The sequence below is a fragment of the Mytilus edulis genome, chromosome 10 (assembly GCF_963676685.1).
Source record: "Mytilus edulis chromosome 10, xbMytEdul2.2, whole genome shotgun sequence".
Lineage (NCBI taxonomy): Eukaryota > Metazoa > Mollusca > Bivalvia > Mytilida > Mytilidae > Mytilus > Mytilus edulis.
Genome location: NC_092353.1, coordinates 32,690,178 through 32,713,644, shown reverse-complemented (window position 1 = coordinate 32,713,644; position 23,467 = coordinate 32,690,178). Strand labels below are relative to the sequence as shown.

Sequence of the window (23,467 nt, the reverse complement as noted above, 5' to 3'; positions counted from 1 at the left end):
CCATCTGATTATAGAGATTTGAGAAAGTGATATTGACTTGTTCAATACAGTATAACGTTAGATTTGTACAATTAAGATCAGAAAAATAACACAAAATCTAACGATATTTGTAAGTGATTACATTGTGTTTGCCATGTTTTACCTTTCCATTAGGTTGTAATATATTTACATACAGCCATTAATAAAATTACAACGTTACAAGAATTCGTGATGTTGTCTTAATTGCAACTGTAACCTAAAGAAAAGTATCTTATGCATACACCAGTAAATTACAAGAAAAACATTGACAAATGAAATATTATGTCTCATTTGTCAATGGCTTGCTGTTCTTTTAATCACTAGAGAATTTGCTGCACTAATGGGATTAAATACACAAGGTTCTTTAAATTTAACTCATTAAAAATATTCTAAAATCAATTCGATGAATCAAATATCGAATAGCAAGTGTCTAAGATAGCTTGGAATCTTTAAGGAGGTTTTTTTTTCTAAATAAACTTTTTAAGATATAATTATAATAGCAGGATAATCTTCTTTGATATACTAAAAATGGTATAATTTAACATTAGTAGATGACAGAAAATTCTTCTAAAGACCTTATGCGACCAGCTCGACTATTGGTTAATATACAGGAGACGAATGTTCGTGGATATGACTTGAACTGGTTTGATTTGCAAACCTGATGCATTTGTAAAGTTGAGAAGTTGAGAAGTTAATATCTTTAGAAATTATGTAGAAGTTGAATGAGAAATAATGTGCAAGTGGTGTAATCTATATCCAGTAGTGCAGCAAATTTTTCTTTCGTGCTGAGTGGAGGAGGTAATACAAATTCTTCATGCTCAAGGTGAATGATCTTATCATTTAACTATTGAGGCGTACTTATTCTTGGTATAATTTCTCTGAAGTATGCTACTTCATTATATCACTTTCGGTCAGTTTCTTGAAATTGTTATACAGTTTAACCGAATTGTGTGCACAATTAAAGCATAGTATCACGACCAACTACTCTACTTCTTCTTCTTCTTCTTTAAGGCCAACAAGGCTTCAATACTGAAGAATACATGTTGTTGCGCATGCGTGATTGACAAAAATTTATACAAAATTTATAAAAAGATTTTATAACAATTGGAGTGTTTGTATTTACAGATTGTGATTAAAAATATATGTACATGTTTTGTTTGAATTTGTTTATTTGAAGCTAGAGAGAACAGCTGGTGTTAGCCCATCTCTAAAACTGTCAACAGTGGTGGTTTCAATTACAGTTTGTGGTAGTAAATTCCATTGAATAATTGTTCGCGGGAAGTATGACCATTTGTATGTGTCCTTGGAAGTTTGGATGTGTCTGTATGTCTGAGTATGATTTTGTATTGTTCTACTGTCTGTTTGTTCAGGAATATGCGATGGAATGGCCACAAGACAATGTATTACTTTATAAAATAAAATAAGTCTGGTTTTTAAGCGTCTCTCAGCTAGTGGTGGCCATTTCAACTGATTTAGCATGTTTGTGACACTGCTCGTGTTATCGTAGTTGTTGTGTAAAAACGAGCAGCGCGTCTCTGTACCTTTTCTTATTAAGGTCTTTCCTTTTTCAAAAACTTTTCCGCCAAACTTTGACGAAGTTAGCAGCCTTAACCGTAAGACGTGTCGCTTTCATGTTAACACTTTGTATCGGTGTCATGAATACCTATCCGGAACTCACCCTGTTAGTCGAAATATTTTGTTGGTTCGGAGTAATCCCTCCGAAACCAAAAAACCTTGTTATCGTTCCAACACCGTAACCGTAATAGGTAAAAAAAAAAACGAACGGTGAAATTTGTTTAGGACCAGACCCTGGTTCTTCGTCACATTTGGATCGAAAAGATTCAACAACTCATTGGTAGGGTTATGCCCCTATTAAAATTAACCGGTGTCGGTTGGCCAACAAAACTCAGAAACCGTAAGTCGTAGACACCTAGGATCTTCACCACTCATCATCAATTCATGTGACTTTGAAAAATACCTCAAGGTCAAATGTGTATGTTGACCTTGACCTTTGACCTAACACTTTGTTAGCGGATAATCTCAGCAACCTTAATACTTTCAGAAGTGCTGTATAGTGGAAAATGTTTGGGTCATTCATGCGCAACTTTGTTACATTTTGACCGAAGAGATTTGACCTTTCTGTAAGGGGCATAACTCTTGTTTTAGGTATCTGAAAACGCAAAATCAGCTTTTACTATATGACCAAAGGTCCTAGACCCATGGGGTCTTCAGCAATGACATTGGGGACCAATGACCTTGACAAAGGTCAAAAGGTCAAAGGTCATGTCCCATATAGCGAATTATGTGTTTTTGACCTTATTTAAAGGATTTTCAGTGTGTTTTTAAGCTTTTCAATACATTCGACGTTAATTGGAACATGTATTTTACATTACAAAAGGAAAGACCTCTCAATTGTTCAAGAACAATTGACATTTTAATTGTATCTGTTGTTCTTTCATATGGGGGTCCCAGACACTACAACTATATTCCAGTTTGGGTCTTACTAGTATGGTATGCTCTTGATTTTGTTTCTGTGTTTGTAATTTTAAAATTTCATTTTAGAAAACCAAGTGATCTGTTCCCATTTGATACTATGTTGTCTATATGTTTGTTCCACTTCAGATTTGATTGTAAGGTAATGCCTAGATATTTTGCGGATGTAACTGATTCGAGAATGTGATTGTGGAGGATGTAATTATGCCGGTAGTTATTTTTCTTTTGAGAGATGGAAAGGTTTGTACATTTATCAGGGTGAAATGCCATTAGTCAATCTGACTCTCATCGAGCTGCTGAGTCAAGGTCAAGTTGTAGCTTATGACAATCATCTTGTGTTTTTATTTCCCTGTAAATTATGCTGTCATCAGCAAAGAGTCTAAGTTTACTTTGTTCTAGGTATTCCGGTAAGTCATTTATATAGATAAGAAACAGTATCGGGCCCACTACTGTTCCTTGTGGTACACCAGATGTTACGGGTACTGAGGTGGAGGAAATGCCATTAATGACTACTGTTTGTGTGATGTCCTGTAAAAATGCCTGAATCCAATTTAGTGTGTTATTTTCAATACCATAGAATTTGAGTTTGTAAAGGAGGTGACGATGTGAGACTTTGTCGAACGCTTTAGCGAAGTCCATTATGATTAAGTCAATTTGTGTGTTACTATTATTTGATCGTGCATGTAGTTCCTGAACACGACCTTGATTTTCTGAAGCCGTGTTGAAGTCGTATAATATGTGATGTTTTTCAAGGTGAGACATGATGTTACTTGTAATGATATGTTCCGTTAGCTTGCAACATATGCAGGTTAAGGATATTGGCCTGTAGTTTACGGGTTTGTATTTTCCCCCCTTTTTGAAAGCTGGAGCTACATTAGCATGTTTCCAGTCCTTAGGTGTTTCTCCAGTATCAAGTGACTTTTTAAATATCAATGTAAGAATTGGTGAGATTTGTTCCTTTAGTTTTTTAAGGACTCTGCCATTGATATTGTCCGGGCCGCAAGCTTTATGTGGATTTATGTTTGACAGTAATTTAGTAATACCTGCTTCAGTGATTGTTATTTTTGGCATTTTTGGGTGGGGGCTTGTACCTTTGTCTGGGATGTTATCATCTGTTTCATCTGTAAATACTGATTGGAACTGTTGATTTAAAATGTTCGCCTTTTCCTCAGTGTCTGTAACTAGTTTGCCGTCTTTTTTCAAAGGTGCAACACCAGTGTTATCAGATCGTGTGCTTTTGATGTAGCTGAACATATTTTTTGGTTTTGCTTTTGATGTTTCATATTGACCAGGTTCGTCTAGTTACGATACTGTTGTCAGGTCATTTAAAATAGAAAATTCTGGCTTTAATATTTCGGAATGTGTCAAAGAGACAAAACCCCGATCAAACAGCAGCAAACAGCAAAGGCAATAAAAAGGTCTTCAACTCAGCGGGAAAATTCCCCACCCGGATGCATGCTTCAGAAAGGCCCTAAAAATGTGTACTAGTTCAAGGAAACGGACGTCATACTAAACTCCGAACATATAAATGAACTAAAACTAAATATCATTTAAGACTAACAAAGGCAAGGGGCTCCTGACTTGGGACAGGCGCTAAGAAGCGGCAGGGTTAAACATGTTTTGTGAGATTTCAGACCTTTACCTCTAGCCAATGTAGAATAAAAAACCGCACAGCAATACGCATAGTTTAACTCGGATTAAAAGAAGTCTAAGTTCGATTTCAGAATATATAACAAAGGAAACTAAGCAAAATGACAATGATACATACATTAACAAAGGACTTCTAGCAGTTACTGATATGCAATCTCCAAACCTTAATTAAAATCAATTAAACTGATTGAAAGATGATGTCTTCATCATATGAATATCAAGCACAGTCCTTTTCGTTTAGTATTATACCATCATTAAAATATATAAGAAGAACATAACCCTTATCATGCCATCAACTGGATTTAGAATAAATGTGTGTGTTTCTGATGCTATGACCCTATAAGTGCATCAATATTAAAGCCAAAATAGGCCATCTTTAATTATATCTGACAACAGTATCGTAACTATATCCCTTCTAAATAAGTCTGTTTAAAGGTTTGGTTAGCTTTTCAGGTGAACTTTACAATAAGCGTACATAGTTGATAATAACTTGATATAATTTCTTTCGAATTCATAGTACATGTATCGGATTAATCATTACCTAAATGTAGGTCTTTTTATGTCCACCATATGCATCATATGTTCTGATGTCATACACTGAGATTTACTGTACCTGAAATGTCCTGGGTTAAAGGTGTAATACCACCATTGATTTTTCCCTATTAGTCTTTGTTAAATTGGTACTTTTAAAAAAAATGTACAGAATTTACCTTTATTTCAACCAAAGAAATACTTTGCATGAATAAAGTTTAATCCTTTCCAGTGCTACAGTGAAAATTTCACACTACATTTCATTGCATATAAGAAAGTAACCTGCACCGGAAGTAAACAATCACATTTTTACCAGGTTATTTACTGGTTACCTGCTTTGGCAACTATGTAACCTTAACTTTCCAAAATATTTTATAAGACCATCAAATAAAAAAAGAATGATGCTTTCAGACACCCAACATACATGTTTATGACTCAGAAAAATTTAAGTGCATTGAAATGCAGGGTTAATTTTCTACAACTGTCAAATTCAAGGGAATATTTTTTTAGACCTACTTTCGTATGCAACCGGATGTGGCGTATCATGATTTGGTGGTATTACACCTAAAGAACACCTAAATGTCAAATAAACTTAATGTAATTTTTTTCCCTCCAATTGCAAGTTATTTCAAGCATAACTGCCAAGTTTTGTCTCAGTCAGATCTATAGTTTCAGAGAAAATCACTATAATGTAAGGCCATATCCTACGGCAATTTCAGTCTTATTTCTACGACAAATCCAAATTTCAGTGTATCATTATAAAATGCAGTGTTGACTAATATCTGATCAAAAACTCATGATCTATGCATTCAAACAATTAAATAGAATACAAAAGACAACTTTTAGATGATAAACAATTTTATTGCACCTTTTAGAGTTCATTTGAAGGTCTGTTTTGGTCTGTTTTGGTCCATTTTTCCTCCTTCCTTCCTTTTTCATCAAAACTTGATATCTTTTGTCTAAAAAATAAAACAAATGTGATTATTTCCCCACAAAAATGATATAAATGTAATGTTAAATCAATAATTAAAGTGTTTTAGCTGAAAGAACTGTCTCTATAAATGTTAACAGTCTACACGGAAGTTTCTAGAAGCCCTTATGTGTAACTCGAGTTTTTAGTCTGTTCGCCTAGTGTGACAAATAACGGTTCCCTTTCAGTCAACCATTTATTGTTACTGGTATCAAAGTCTTTTTATTTACTCATAACAGTATATTTCTAATAGATTTACACAAAGTGTCCACTTTCTTGTATTTTACATTAGAAAATGGGGAGAAAGAGTAATAAAAAATACCTCAAAATGTTTTTAAAAAGGGTTATGTCCCTTGGAATGCTGGTGCAAAAAATAATTGGTAAGAATTATAAAGTTTAAGTATGTGAGACTGGATTCTGATGTGTATAAATCCAGGGCAAATAAGTGTTTAGATGATTTATTGTCTGTGCAAAATGTAGATGGCACAATGGCAAATTGTAAACTTTTGCGGCCAAAAAAAACACAAAAAACATGATGATAGTTGATACTTACTTTAATGCTGAAGTGTCATCTGCAGACCAATTCACATATAAGATTTTTCAACAGAATGCTCTTCAGAACATGTGAACACTGAAATAAAAAATTCACATGTTGTATAAACAAAACTGTTAGGGTATTATTTAAAATTTAACACAGTAAACTAAATACAGCTTTGTCTGTCCACCCATTTGACTTAGAAAACACCCGTAAACCCCCATTTCAAGGCAATTTTACCTCAAACGTGCTTTCTGTGTCTCAATCCATTCCGAATAGTCCATGTTTACAATGTATGAACTGGTTTATTAATAACTTTTAAAAATGAAAGTACAATAAGGTCACGAGTGCACATGTAGTTTCCCTAAATAGGTGTAATACCACCATTGATTTTTCCCTATTAGTCTTTGTTAAATTGGTACTTTTAAAAAAAATGTACAGAATTTACCTTTATTTCAACCAAAGAAATACTTTGCATGAATAAAGTTTAATCCTTTCCAGTGCTACAGTGAAAATTTCACACTACATTTCATTGCATATAAGAAAGTAACCTGCACCGGAAGTAAACAATCACATTTTTACCAGGTTATTTACTGGTTACCTGCTTTGGCAACTATGTAACCTTAACTTTCCAAAATATTTTATAAGACCATCAAATAAAAAAAGAATGATGCTTTCAGACACCCAACATACATGTTTATGACTCAGAAAAATTTAAGTGCATTGAAATGCAGGGTTAATTTTCTACAACTGTCAAATTCAAGGGAATATTTTTTTAGACCTACTTTCGTATGCAACCGGATGTGGCGTATCATGATTTGGTGGTATTACACCTAAAGAACACCTAAATGTCAAATAAACTTAATGTAATTTTTTTCCCTCCAATTGCAAGTTATTTCAAGCATAACTGCCAAGTTTTGTCTCAGTCAGATCTATAGTTTCAGAGAAAATCACTATAATGTAAGGCCATATCCTACGGCAATTTCAGTCTTATTTCTACGACAAATCCAAATTTCAGTGTATCATTATAAAATGCAGTGTTGACTAATATCTGATCAAAAACTCATGATCTATGCATTCAAACAATTAAATAGAATACAAAAGACAACTTTTAGATGATAAACAATTTTATTGCACCTTTTAGAGTTCATTTGAAGGTCTGTTTTGGTCTGTTTTGGTCCATTTTTCCTCCTTCCTTCCTTTTTCATCAAAACTTGATATCTTTTGTCTAAAAAATAAAACAAATGTGATTATTTCCCCACAAAAATGATATAAATGTAATGTTAAATCAATAATTAAAGTGTTTTAGCTGAAAGAACTGTCTCTATAAATGTTAACAGTCTACACGGAAGTTTCTAGAAGCCCTTATGTGTAACTCGAGTTTTTAGTCTGTTCGCCTAGTGTGACAAATAACGGTTCCCTTTCAGTCAACCATTTATTGTTACTGGTATCAAAGTCTTTTTATTTACTCATAACAGTATATTTCTAATAGATTTACACAAAGTGTCCACTTTCTTGTATTTTACATTAGAAAATGGGGAGAAAGAGTAATAAAAAATACCTCAAAATGTTTTTAAAAAGGGTTATGTCCCTTGGAATGCTGGTGCAAAAAATAATTGGTAAGAATTATAAAGTTTAAGTATGTGAGACTGGATTCTGATGTGTATAAATCCAGGGCAAATAAGTGTTTAGATGATTTATTGTCTGTGCAAAATGTAGATGGCACAATGGCAAATTGTAAACTTTTGCGGCCAAAAAAAACACAAAAAACATGATGATAGTTGATACTTACTTTAATGCTGAAGTGTCATCTGCAGACCAATTCACATATAAGATTTTTCAACAGAATGCTCTTCAGAACATGTGAACACTGAAATAAAAAATTCACATGTTGTATAAACAAAACTGTTAGGGTATTATTTAAAATTTAACACAGTAAACTAAATACAGCTTTGTCTGTCCACCCATTTGACTTAGAAAACACCCGTAAACCCCCATTTCAAGGCAATTTTACCTCAAACGTGCTTTCTGTGTCTCAATCCATTCCGAATAGTCCATGTTTACAATGTATGAACTGGTTTATTAATAACTTTTAAAAATGAAAGTACAATAAGGTCACGAGTGCACATGTAGTTTCCCTAAAGAACACCTAAATGTCAAATAAACTTAATGTAATTTTTTTCCCTCCAATTGCAAGTTATTTCAAGCATAACTGCCAAGTTTTGTCTCAGTCAGATCTATAGTTTCAGAGAAAATCACTATAATGTAAGGCCATATCCTACGGCAATTTCAGTCTTATTTCTACGACAAATCCAAATTTCAGTGTATCATTATAAAATGCAGTGTTGACTAATATCTGATCAAAAACTCATGATCTATGCATTCAAACAATTAAATAGAATACAAAAGACAACTTTTAGATGATAAACAATTTTATTGCACCTTTTAGAGTTCATTTGAAGGTCTGTTTTGGTCTGTTTTGGTCCATTTTTCCTCCTTCCTTCCTTTTTCATCAAAACTTGATATCTTTTGTCTAAAAAATAAAACAAATGTGATTATTTCCCCACAAAAATGATATAAATGTAATGTTAAATCAATAATTAAAGTGTTTTAGCTGAAAGAACTGTCTCTATAAATGTTAACAGTCTACACGGAAGTTTCTAGAAGCCCTTATGTGTAACTCGAGTTTTTAGTCTGTTCGCCTAGTGTGACAAATAACGGTTCCCTTTCAGTCAACCATTTATTGTTACTGGTATCAAAGTCTTTTTATTTACTCATAACAGTATATTTCTAATAGATTTACACAAAGTGTCCACTTTCTTGTATTTTACATTAGAAAATGGGGAGAAAGAGTAATAAAAAATACCTCAAAATGTTTTTAAAAAGGGTTATGTCCCTTGGAATGCTGGTGCAAAAAATAATTGGTAAGAATTATAAAGTTTAAGTATGTGAGACTGGATTCTGATGTGTATAAATCCAGGGCAAATAAGTGTTTAGATGATTTATTGTCTGTGCAAAATGTAGATGGCACAATGGCAAATTGTAAACTTTTGCGGCCAAAAAAAACACAAAAAACATGATGATAGTTGATACTTACTTTAATGCTGAAGTGTCATCTGCAGACCAATTCACATATAAGATTTTTCAACAGAATGCTCTTCAGAACATGTGAACACTGAAATAAAAAATTCACATGTTGTATAAACAAAACTGTTAGGGTATTATTTAAAATTTAACACAGTAAACTAAATACAGCTTTGTCTGTCCACCCATTTGACTTAGAAAACACCCGTAAACCCCCATTTCAAGGCAATTTTACCTCAAACGTGCTTTCTGTGTCTCAATCCATTCCGAATAGTCCATGTTTACAATGTATGAACTGGTTTATTAATAACTTTTAAAAATGAAAGTACAATAAGGTCACGAGTGCACATGTAGTTTCCCTAAATAGGTGTAATACCACCATTGATTTTTCCCTATTAGTCTTTGTTAAATTGGTACTTTTAAAAAAAATGTACAGAATTTACCTTTATTTCAACCAAAGAAATACTTTGCATGAATAAAGTTTAATCCTTTCCAGTGCTACAGTGAAAATTTCACACTACATTTCATTGCATATAAGAAAGTAACCTGCACCGGAAGTAAACAATCACATTTTTACCAGGTTATTTACTGGTTACCTGCTTTGGCAACTATGTAACCTTAACTTTCCAAAATATTTTATAAGACCATCAAATAAAAAAAGAATGATGCTTTCAGACACCCAACATACATGTTTATGACTCAGAAAAATTTAAGTGCATTGAAATGCAGGGTTAATTTTCTACAACTGTCAAATTCAAGGGAATATTTTTTTAGACCTACTTTCGTATGCAACCGGATGTGGCGTATCATGATTTGGTGGTATTACACCTAAATGCATACTATAAATTTGACAATAGAACATGTGAAACTTACTCTTTCTAATTACATGGTTGTAGTAGTAGGATTTCATACTCTGTCAAAGCATCTGATTTTAACATAAAGATACCTAATTAGAAGGACTTGACCTCTTTTTGAACTTATCAGCGTCGAAATGCATAATCTCAACACTTTGGGATAATTTATCCGTTGGTGATCCTGTCTTGTCCTTAACAGGGAATGGTGATATAGTTGATTTTTATTGAAGGGGAAGCTGAGCAAAACTTGCTGTGTAAGAATATCGTATCACCATTGCAAACGACGCGTACTCTCTGTTGCCATCTGCGATCTTATTGTATAACGGTATTTTACACCGATAAAAGTAATAAAGAATGAAATCAAAATACATTGAAGACTCTCCTGATATTAACTATTACTTTTTTCCAATCTAATACCGATTTGTATATTATTTTATAATGTACAGATAAAAGGCTATCGAGTGTAAAAGATATGCTTTAATTATAATATTCTTCGTAGCTAAAACGATCTCCTTGAACTTTCATTCGGAACATCATCAAATGCAACTTATGACCGGATATTATATTTTTACGACAACGCGGCAGATGTCAACAACTGTATACAATTGTAAAGCGCCTGCTTTCATTCTGGTATTATATTGATCGTGTTTCTCTCATCTTAGTTATGGCATTGTAGTTCTGACATCATATTAATGTCGTGTACGCGTTTGTCCTATCTTTTTATGTATTTTAAAAGCCATGGTCTTATTTGTCTTGCAACTTGCTTACGTTTTCTCTCCTACTTTTTTCGTATATTTACTATCACTTTATTATTCATATTTTATGATGGTGAAATTTCTTATAATAATTTCTGCTTCTAATTGTCTTGCGAATTTGAGATGGTTTTAATATTTTTTTCGGAGCTTCTTATTACTCATCTTACATTGATTTATGGTTCAAACATACTTATATCATGTAACAACAACAAGAAAAAATATACAACAAACATTTATATTTGCTTTTTGAAAAGTATGAACACATTTTGAGGTGTTGAAAATATTATATTAGAAAGTAACTTATATTATACCAACAAGACATCTTGAGGTGAAAATACCGTTTCCTAAATGTTGTATTCAAAGCTAACAGAGATCAAAAACTACCGAATATTTAGTAGTTGATTGATTGATTGATTGGTGTTTGGTGCTATTTAAGCACTATTGTGTTATTTTGTGTCGGTCAGTTTTTATTGGAGTTGCAAACTGGAGAGAATAGCCGACCTTCAATAGACAAAGTGATTATGATGACTCATGTCGAGTACACCGCCCCTAACAGGATTAAAACTGACAATCTCAACAGGCTAATAATACAGCTGTTCTACTACTTTACCACTCGGCCACCAATACCCCTTCAAATATATAAAGCGTCACCACTAATGTCAATATATATTTATAATTAGAGGAAACATTATATTATCGATGTTCAAATATCATAAATTCAATAAGAATAATCAAATTGCATGAATTCCAAAAATGAACAACACCTGGTGCATTGAGAGCCTATGTATGCATCATAAGCATTTAAAAAAAACATTCTGTCGAAATGTCACAACCAGGAGTAGTTAACAATCGGTATGATTACACGACCTATCTAACATATAAAGATTTATATTAAGAGCGCGAAAAGATGTCATTTGTGAATTGATACTAAATGAGAGCGTAATTTTGGACAACCACAGTAATTCATGATGATGAACGTAAAACAATGGGAACGAATTGTGCCCCTCTTCTTGCCGACTTGTTTCTTTATTATTATGAGGCTGACTTCATACAGGAACTTCTTAGGAGTTAGAAATATCCTTTAACTCTACTTTCCGCTATATAGATGAAGTTCTTTCACTAAATAATTCAAAATTAGTCGACTATGTCGAACGCATCTATCCCATTGAACTAGAGATAAAGGATACAACAGATACAGTTAAGTCGGCCTCATATTTTGACTTACATCTAGAAATTGACAATAAGGGTCGATTGAAAACAAAACTTCAGCTTTCCAATTGTGAACTTTCCATTTCGAAGTAGAAACATTCCTGCAGCACCTGCATACGGTGTATATATCTCCCAATTGATACAATATTCCCGTGCCTGCATTTCCTATCATGAATTTTTTGATAGAGGATTGTTGCTCACAAGGAAGCTATTAAATCAAGAGTTCCAAATGGTGAAGTTGAAATCATCTCTTCGTAAATTTTACGGACGCCATCACGAGTTGGTTGACCGTTATGGAATAACCGTTTCATAAATGATATCGGATATGTCCCTTACGTCGTAACTACAATCCCCTTCCCTATCATAAATGTGACCTACCGAATAAGACTATTTACCGGATTTGTTATCTCATAAGCAACACGACGGATGCCACATGTGGAGCAGGACCTGCTTACCCTACCGGAGCACCTGAGATCACCCCTAGTGTAAAATTAAACCTTCGATCCAAAACAATGTAACGATAGTAGTGTTTTTTATGCAGTTGAATAACATTTTTTTTTAATATATTTGCAGCAATGTGTTAACATTAATTATTGCATACGGTGTTATCCAGATTAAAAATGTTGTAATTGTACGATGATAGAATGAACTAATATTATTTAAAAAATAAATGTACAATAAGACACACAAAATGTCGCATGTTTCGTTGCAGTAGGTAGATTGGTAAAATTGATGAAAAAAGTCAGCAATACTTTGTGTTAGAAAAGGTGCAATCAACCATGGAGCATGTTAGCATGTTTATGCCAAGACACACTTCCTCTCTTCTTTTTTTTTAAAAGAGAATGAGGAAATACAGTGGACGGGTGTTTTTGAGCTATGTATTCTTCGTGATTTAACTTGCCATGGTGTATAATTTTGAAATCTTTTATTTTTCCTGAACAGGACAAACACTTTTGTCTAGATTTTTGGTTTCAATAGAAATAAATCACAACTATTAAAAAAAAAAATCTAGTTATCAACGAACTTCTCTATGTCGGAAATATATTTTAGACTGTTCGCCAGACTCAGTTGAAATGTACGAATAGGTGTACTCAAATGCAAATTTAGTCTAAAACTTTCTATCTATTTTTTTAACAGCAACAAACAAAAAATGACAAACGAGTTCCGAGATGCTTTTCTTTTATGCAATTATTATAATCGAGATCTTGGGAATCATTAAGTATGGACGTATTTTTTTTTTGCAGTGTCGATAATTATTCCCCATGAACACGGATGGGACTGGTATGCTCGAAACATGAGCTTCACCCCTGTTCAGAGACTGGTACTATTTTCCTGGAATTGTAATATAGAGTACACTGACGACGCAGGGGTCGATCCAGCCATTTTCAAAAGGGGATTCCAACCCAGGATAAAAGGGGTGACCGACAATATGTCCCTATTCAAAAGCATTGATGGGCAAGAAAAGGGGTGTTCCAACCCCCTGATCAGCCCGTGATCTCTTACTGCGACGTTGTCAAAGATTATACGCAAATCTATTCAATTGATTGATAGTGATAGGAAAAATACAAAAGTGTAGCCGGCGAGAAGAATTTGTTAAACAAAATCACAATCTTAAGTCGGCTAGGGAACAGTTGCGGATACAAAGTTGTAATCGTGCACAACAAAAACGACACCAACATTACTATTTCAAATGAAAGAGTTTGTAGAGTATCCTCTGAACAATATTTTTTTTCTGGTTTTCGTATACTAACCATTTCATTAAAAGTACTCTGTTTCGCGGAGAAAGTCTATTGCTCCTGCTGTTCTCATCGGGATTCTAACCCATGCTACTGAGATATCGTGACACCAAATCGCCTGCACTGTAACCTGCGCGCTAGACCACCTGGGCTATATATATATATAAATCGTCTGAATAGTAGTCAACAATTTTCCCCACGTGGGCGCTGGATCGTTACGAGTAACGATGCATGTACACAATTAATAAATTATATAAACGCCTAAAAAAAGTGTACACAACACCAAATACAAAAAAAGGTAACTATAAATGTAATTATTTATACATATTTCGGATTACAGATATCCTTCCTCAGCAAGATTCTGATGTTAAATGAATCATCTTTATAAGTCTTCTTAGATTAAACTATTACAATATTGAAATTTATACAATAAAAAAGTCAAACCAAACATCAGTTAAGACGCTTGCACCATTCTTAAAATTTGTTAAACATGACATAGGTTATATGGCTTATTACAACAGAGAGTTCAAACATATGCTTTAAATACAAATTATAATGTGCGATATGAACTGGCACAATTCTAAAACTTTATCGGGAACAACACTTATGATGGTTCAAGAATGATTACGTCAATAAAATTACCAAATAGACAGCACTGAACGATCTAAATTTATAAATATTTCAAATTGACAGAGTAAAGTAGCTTCATAAATATATTATTATATGCGCATCTGGTGTAGAAAAATTGGTACCGTTACTGTTATTATTATAGATGAATGATATTTGATATATATATATATATATATATATCATTCATCTATCTACACCTTCGGTCCTTATAAATCCTTGTCTTCAAATATTCGGCTTTGTTCGGTCCTGATGGTAAATCCAGAAAAGCGCTTCGGACACATGAAATTTTAACGTGCTGCTTACATCTTCTTTTTTTTTTTTTTTTTATAGAAGACACCATTTGCTATTTTGTATCTGTATTGTTGGTTTGTTTTTGTATTTTGAGATGACCCCATGTTTTTGTCACCTGTAATCGTAAGTCTAAAGTGTAATCCAATATATAGACCTAGTTTCCGCAAATGTCTATTAACACGAGCAACTGGTGATACCGTGATGTGGAGAAGGATATGCTTACCCTTCTGAAGCATTTGCGATCAATCCCTTTGTTTTTGTGTGGTTCGTTTTTCCTGCTCAAATGATCTATGTTGTGTACTGTAATTGTTTATCTTTTAGTGATTTAATTTTTTGCCATTGCGTTGTCAGTTTATTGTCGACTTATGAGTTTGAATGTCTTTTCGTTGTCTTTCGCCTCTTTTTTATTGGTCGGTCTAGTAACGTTTTAAGGGTTTGGTTAGAAGCACACCCCTTTAAATGAAGTCAATATAAACGGAAGATACACGAACGTAATGTATCATTTGAGATGTTAGTATAAAATAAAGGTAACAGTAGTATACCAATGTTTGAAAGTCATATATAGATCGAAATAAAACAAATCCGGGTTACAAACTAAAACAGAGAGAAAAACATCAAATATAAGAGGAAAACATCGAAACAACAGAAACACTGAAGTGCAACAAAAAAAAAACAAACGAAGATGCAACACACACAGAAACGAACTATAAAATTACAACTGATAAAACCGAAATTTATCAACAAAGACCATAATTACAAAGGTTTCTGACTAGCAATGGCTAAGAAACATGTACATACTTACAAAAATGAGTAAGAAATAATGTTCTTAAGGGACAACATAGATCTTTAATTATTTGTGTTCGCATGTGTTTTTCTTTTATGTCGCTGTTGTGTAATTATGTACAATTCAATGTCATCAAGTTGCACAATATGATACAAAAAAAACATACCCTGTTTATTTGTTAACAAATTACACAATTTGATACATGTACTTTGAACATAACTTATACATTGTGTACACATTATACAATGTGGTACAATTGTACATTACTTTTATTTGTATACAAATTACACACATTATGGTATAATCAAACGTAACTTATACAGTGTATACAAAGTACACATCGTTGTCAATATAATGGAATTTGATGCGACTGTCATACAAGTGAGAGGTTTAGCTAGCTACAAAAAACAGGTTTATTCTACAATTTTCTACATTAAAAAATACCTGTCCCAAGTCAGGAATATGACAGTTGTTATCCATTTGTTTGATGTGTTTAAGTTTTTGATTTTGCCCTTTGATTAGGAACTTTCCGTTTAGAATTTTCCTCGGAGTTCAGTATTTTTGAAGATTTACTTTTACACAATGTGGTACAATTGAACATGAATAAGAATTGTATATTATGGTACAATTGTTCATAATGTATACATTGTATACAAATTACATAATATTTTACATTTGAAGATACTTTATACATTGTATACAAATTACACGTTATGGTACAGTTGAATATAACTTATTGATTGAATACAAATCACGCATACTGCTTCAAGTGAATATATCTTATACATTGTACAAGTTATACATAAATTTGACTACAACTATCTACAAAGGTAAAATGAATAACTAACATCTCAAATATAGACAAGAATAAAAACTCTTAACACTTGTTTTTCTCAGACGAAATATACTGTTCTTGATCAAAGTCTGCAGGAAAACAGCTTTCATCTCATTGGTTAATTAGACGACAAAAAAGCGGGCAATAATTAAGAGATAACTGTATTTTATTTGAAGTTTTAAGGACGTCCATCGGTATATTTAATGTCGCAAATTTAATTTACCTGACGACGCGTAGCGGATACAGGTAAACGGGTATTTTCGACAGTAAAGCTACCGATGGACGTCCGCAAAGCTTCAAATGCAATACAGTTATCTCTATTCTAATGCAAAACAAGTTCATAATTAAATTTCAATCATTATTTCAGTGTAAAATCTTCTTTGGTCCCTACACTAGGTGACGTCATAGGTATGCTTCCGGCGTCAAACATAAACACCGGGAGTTTTCTGACTTCTGTGCCGCTTCAGAATGTAATAAAATTTGATAAAAAGAAGATTTTTAGCTGCAACATGTGAGTTGTTTTGCTTATTATTGTAAAAATAACATTTCAATACATAAAGCAATTCAAAATGTCGGCTTCCTTGGTTACATACAAGGAGATAGAGAATTTTACGCTAACTGTCATCCAATCAGAACCATTGATACAAAATAATTGCATTAGAATAGGGAATATATATACCACAAACTGTGTATCCCAGTTTTGATGGGTTCAACAAGATTTATTACAGGGGAATACATATCATGATCAGAGAGCTTGTTAACTTTTATGCTAACCCCACACTTAGACTCTGGCTGTTGACAAGTCACCGAAATGAATAAAGGATTAAATTCAATGCTAACCGAGTTAGACAATCAGCAGTTTTAAAGAACAAATGTGGCTGATATTTCTGTACAAGATGGTTCTGTTTTTGTTCCCTGCTATATATCCTGAAAATTTCGGTGTTAAAAGTTGATCCAAAAGAACTATCACACCTGAACGTTTAGAATAAAATTGAGAAAGGAAATGGTGAATATGTCAAAGCGACAACCACCCGACCATAGAGCAAACAACAGAAGACTTTGAAAGTGCAGGTATATTTAAAAAACTAAAGACTCTATAAACACCAATATATAAAAGTGATCAAGTCAGGATTTTTGTTTACATTAAGACTAATTCTTCGGTACTAGCTGGAAGAAAATATGGTGTGTGCACACTCTGCCAAGACATTTATATCAGCTCGCTTTCACCCGCAATACGTGCCGTCAAGTAAAAGAAAAATTTAACATCTTCGACGTGCAGATACAGGTTTACTGGGAAAAAGAATCCCTGATCTTTAATTTAATGAATATGTGTCGACGTCCTCCTTTACTCAAGTGATTCAATTAGCTCATGCTTTCAAAATGTCCTATCGATGAGAGGCGAAATAAACCAAAGAGATATTCAAACTGCCAATTCAAAAAAAATTTGACAACGCGATGGCTGAAAAAGAAGAAAAAAGATCAAAACACAAACAATAGTACACACAACACATTACAGAAATGTTTCACATAGCACATTTCATAATTGAAGGATTTTATGCATACATTAACGAGTGTGTAGCTATTATATATAACACATGTTGGCTTAAAGCTGTTTCATAAACATTATTAGAAAAGAGAAACTATGTAAATAGGGTTGCATGAAAACTGTTACGTCATATCCGGAATATGCAGGAAATACAACCAATTTTATACTTTTAGAAACCTGAAAATGTTGCAGTAGTCTTACATCATTGCAATCAAAATAGATAAATGTCTTCCGTCTCAGGACGAGTCGATTGATAAAATCAACGTTTTGTCTCCATGATAACAATGGAATTACATCATGAAAATGATATTGTATCTTTGCTGATTTATAAATGTGTTAATTTTATTGGATAAGTTCTTTTGATTGCCTATTTTTCTCTTCGTTCAAATAGTAAGCATTTCGATCTTGAGTACTAGTGTTACTACAACTGAACCTATTCACGATTCAGAGCATAATGATATTTATAATTAAATAAAATTATATACCACTGGTTTCCAAGTTTTTTTTCGCGAATTTGTATTGTTGAATAAAATTATCGTCTTGAGTTTTGCTTCATTATAAGAAATATCCAAACTGAGAAAACAGCGGATTCACAAGAACATGTTGTGTTTCCCTCTGTTTTAGTTTGTAACCCGGATTTGTTTTTTTCTCAATCGATTTATGACTTTCTAACAGCAGTATACTACTGTTGCCTTTATTACAGTGTAAATTTTTGCAACCCAATTGTAGACTAATGTACTTGAGATAAGCCGAAAAATATTTGATAATTTATTGTTCACATTTGATCAACCTTCAAATACAAAATTGTATCTAATGTACTACGAAATATAAAGTTAATCTCCCTTTTTGAGATCGTTATACTATCTGATACGGATTAATTGGCACAATAAAAATTCATCTAATGGTAAAAACCAATATACATTTGTTTAAATTCACTTTTATTACATCATAATGCAGACATTCAAGGAAATCCTAGTAAAATACAAAAGAATTTTAAAGAAGTTGGTAAATATTAACAAAACCGTTTTCCTTTCACGCCACTCTCTAATTGAAAATCAAAGCCGTTGAATATTTTACAATTGTGCTGCTTCGGGGAAAGTTGGCATTAAAGGGTTAATCATGTTAAAACAGTAATTTTATTGTGATGTTTCATGTCGGTCACCTTTTTAGGAAGTATTCACTAGACAGTATGAAAATACGAAACGTACGGTAAAAGTACTGTTCGCTTGTACTGTTAAGACATTAAAAAACCTGTTCGTGCATAAAATTGATAGAACTGAATTGTTATAGCAGATTGAAGTTTAATGGTACACATCGGTTTAACAAATGCATTTACTTTCCATGTACAAAATATAACAAAACAAAACAATAGTTTGATACATTTAGTTTAGTTTATATTTTTGAAAAATTTAATCGTCAAGGAAATTCGAATTTTGAATTTTTTTGTATCGTAAATTTAAACCAATGATAATCAAGTGCAACATTTCCAAATATACTTAATTGCAGAATAGTTATGTAATGTTAATTTTCATAACCGGAATCTTAAGACTTTTATTAGAATTTCACTCTTATTAGATTAAAATTAACGGTACCAATTTTACTGCTGCAGATGCTCATTAGGTCAATTAATGTCTTTTCATATTCAAAAAATATAAAACTAAGTACAAACGTTAAAAAGAATATATGAATTTAAAGAGGATCAATGTTAAATCAAACCCGGACAAGGGTTAACCTTGAACCATAGTGGCGTTAAGGTTTAAAGATTGACAAACATTGATGACATAGAAAGTTTGTCTTGAAATATAAGGTTCAGAGTTGTCATGCATGTGAATGAGAATGACTTAAATATATTTCATGCTACATATCATGCCAGATAATAAACTGTTTCTTTGTATTATCTTTCGAGATTACCTTTAATTTTTCAGAAAACATTAGCCTTTTTTTAGTTAGAGTGGTTAAAGATAAAATAAAAATAAATCGAATTCCAAGGACAATTCAAACGGGAAGGTCCTTTCTCAAATGGCAAAATCAAGAGCTCAACCACACCAAACGAATGAAAAACGACTGTCATATTACAGACTTGGTAAATGCATTTTCCTATGTAAGACATTTTGGATAAAACCTGGTTTAAAAGTGTGCAATCTAATTTGAAATTTAGTAAATAAATACGTGTGTACTACGCTGATTTCTAGACTCTGATATCAACAACAAAACCTTGACCCTTGTGTTTATTCATCATTGTTTTGTGTTGTACTAGTTATTTTAGTGTCACTGCGTTGTTTACATTTTTCTTAAATAAAAAATCGGATGTATTAGACACCCGGAAAGATTGTTTGTTTTGCAAAGATAAATGTTGAAACCTATTTCAGCCTGTCTGTCAAGTCGTGTTATTTCGGATATTATTCGTGACAGGCTTTAATAAACTGTTAAAGTCACAAACAAAGTAGACATATCTGTTTTGTATGTCCGACATATTCAATTAAGGAAATGAAGATTTTCTTCACTTCTATCATAAAGAAATATTGATGTTGATAATTTAAAAAAAAAAATTTTAGTAAACAATGCAGAAATTTAACAATCTTAAGGAAGTACTTTGCCACCGAAATAGTATTTGAAGAAAAAGGGAAAAGATATCAAAGCAATCAAATCTATAAATCGAGAAAAAAAAAGGAAAGCATCATGTCAATTTCGAAATGTAAGTAAAAATCTAATCGTTGGTAATTAACCCAGTAACCTATCTATATATAGTTCAAAGAACAAAATATGAATTTTTCGAAATACTTAGGATTTTCTTATCTCAGGCATATATTACCATAGCCATATTTAGCACAATTTGTTGGAATTTCGGGTCCGCTATGCTCTTAAACTTTCTACTTGTTTTGGCTTAATAACCATTGTGATCTGAACGTCATCAATAAGATAAGGGCATTTATAAAGCGGAACTTGATACAAAAGAATGAGGATATTAGGCCTCTTTGTATCCTTCACACGTTACATATATGTATTATGTTGGTTTTTACTCTGATAGTTGACGTGTTTCCCTCGGTTTTGGTAAGTGACCCGGATTTGTTTTGGGTTAATTGATTTATGACTTTTGGACAACGGTAAAGACGGGTGACATTACCAACTTAATTTCATTTTGAATGCATCCATCTAGCATTCGACTAAAGAATTTACCATACGAAAGCACAATATCTGTACTATTGTTTTTGGCCCAGTCGCCAAAAATGCGTAGTTCCCCTCAAAACACAATGAAAGGTCAAAGACAGACAATTTCTAATTTAACAACATGTCAGCATTTTTGCATATTTTGTCTTCTGAATAATATTTTGCATGGACATATGAAAATCTGTTACAACAGATGATTATAGTAGCAAATCAAAAGCAAAAATATTTATGTCGATTTTTTAAAAATAGGGTCGTTTTCCAGAAGTTCCAGTGAAAATGACAAAAATGCGTGAAAATCATTTTTTGTTGTTGTCTTTGATTCAATTATTATTTATCTTAAACCCAAATAACATATTCTATTTTGTGCTAAAAATGTTATTTTACATCAATGAATTACTGAAATTATGCTTCCAGTTAATAAAACAGTCAATTATAACATCCCATGATGCAGTTGCCCAAAATACTGCCATCTGCAGTTGCCAAAAATATAATTCATGCTTTCTGAGGAAATTTTAAAGGCAATTTTGAAAACTTAGATATTTTAGTATTTTAGTATCTAAAACCGCGACCTTTGATGAATTGCTCACTCTATTTTTGTATCTTTTTCATAGGGTTTCTAATGGTGCTAAGATCTCATAACAATAATAAGTGATATAAGTTGACATGAAAACACACGTACAAATGGTATGTATAAATGCTTAAATCATGACTTAAAGCAATCTGACTCAAATTCAGATATATCACGACCCGCCTGCTCATATATTATATGAGATTAACGAAATCAGAGATCTAGGTTTTAATAAGATTGGGTTAACTTTATAACATATCTTAAAAGCTATGTTAATATAGTTGACTTAAGAGCTTACTATTGTTGACTATATTTTAACATGTCTATTATGAGAGAAATCCCTTCGTGTACAAACTCCATGTGTAATTTTTACGTCACTAAAGTCTACTTAGCAATAAATTAGGAATATTGATCGTTAAAAATTTGTTTTAGAATAACAGATGGATATATGAATGGAACGAACTAAGAAAAGGACGTAGGTTTCCTACATTATTGTTTTAAATTGTTTTATTTTTGTTTCAAATTGTTTTATAAAATGACCATAAACCCACTTATTCATAGTATGATATCAATATTTCTGACCGGACACTACGTACTTTTTATTGCTTAATACTTTAGAATTTAATATGCAATGTTTCGGGTTCTTTCTGGAATAATCCCAGGTAAACCCTCATCAGAGGCAGCTCTTTATATATTTATTTTATATCTAGTATAGTAGATAGATGTGTGTCTGTTTCATAACAGGTTTTTTTTCAAATGTACTACACGTGCAAATAGGTCTACGTTGTAGCTAGTCTTTTTACAGACTAAAGAAACTGACCAAGTAGATCAGCACCGTTTGTTAATTATTCACATATATAATGAAACGTTTTATTGACTTCATTCTCGTAATCTAATCTATCACAAATCTACACGAGATCTAATAGAGATAGTAGTTATCAGCGCTATACTGTTGCATTAACAGTAGACTGTCGTGTATGTTTGATAATGTTTAACAATTGAAGAGGTTTGTGTAGATACCATGTCGGGTATATGTATGAATATAACAGGAACTATTCGGTTTTTCCTTGTATGTACTTTCTTGAAATACAACGGCATCACGTCTTTTTACATTTGTTTCACAGTATAATGATTGTATACTAAAACCTCCCGTGGTGGGGTATTGTGAATCAATGTCTTCGGCTAAATGATTAATTATCATGTTGCCAATATTCTTATTGTTTTTTAAACCAATATCTGATTTGGATTTAGATAGCTTTTTATTTATTTTTTGACAATCGGAGCTTTTCGAGTTATATACCAAAATTTTGTTAATAACGTGTTAACATATTCAAAATATTTCTACCATTTGTTTTTCTAATATTTGGTTTCTTTCAAAGTTGCTGTCTGCATCTATGCTAACTTAAGTCTAACTGTTTCGTTAGGTTGCAATGTGCAAGACATGTATACTTCAGACCGTATTTATACGATACTTTCATATCACATGTTGCTATTGTTTCTAATAATTCTCGTACCTTTTTGTTTTTGTCAGTTTCCATGCTACCTTGTAAGGTTTGACATGATACAGCAATGAATTATTAATTGTTGGTTGCTTAACATCCAGTGGCAGATATTTCATGTATGTTTAGGACTATGAAATAGTGATGACATAAGGTTGTTTGCTAGTATAATAGTATAACTTCATAGTTCATTGACAATGATATTTGTTTTAGTTTTAGTTTCCATGCTTCCTTTTAAGGTGATACCATACCATGAATACGTGGGTGTATGGTCTTTTTATAAAACTATAAGACTAAAAAAAACAAAAATA

The 23,467-nt window shown here is 32.4% G+C and overlaps 1 long non-coding RNA gene across 2 annotated transcripts; it reads right to left on the bottom strand.

Moving 5' to 3' along the window:
* Positions 1 to 5,532: 5,532 nt before the first annotated feature.
* LOC139490938 (uncharacterized) lies at positions 5,533 to 10,112 on the bottom strand. Of its 2 annotated transcripts, none has more exons than XR_011656439.1 (7): positions 9,725 to 10,112; positions 9,295 to 9,372; positions 8,640 to 8,730; positions 7,990 to 8,067; positions 6,646 to 7,425; positions 6,216 to 6,293; positions 5,533 to 5,651 (listed from the first exon to the last, which is right to left on the bottom strand). It is a non-coding gene; the product is annotated as an uncharacterized lncRNA (long non-coding RNA). The 2 variants fall into 2 exon arrangements; XR_011656440.1 differs by having other exon boundaries at positions 7,335 to 7,425.
* Positions 10,113 to 23,467: the final 13,355 nt, after the last annotated feature.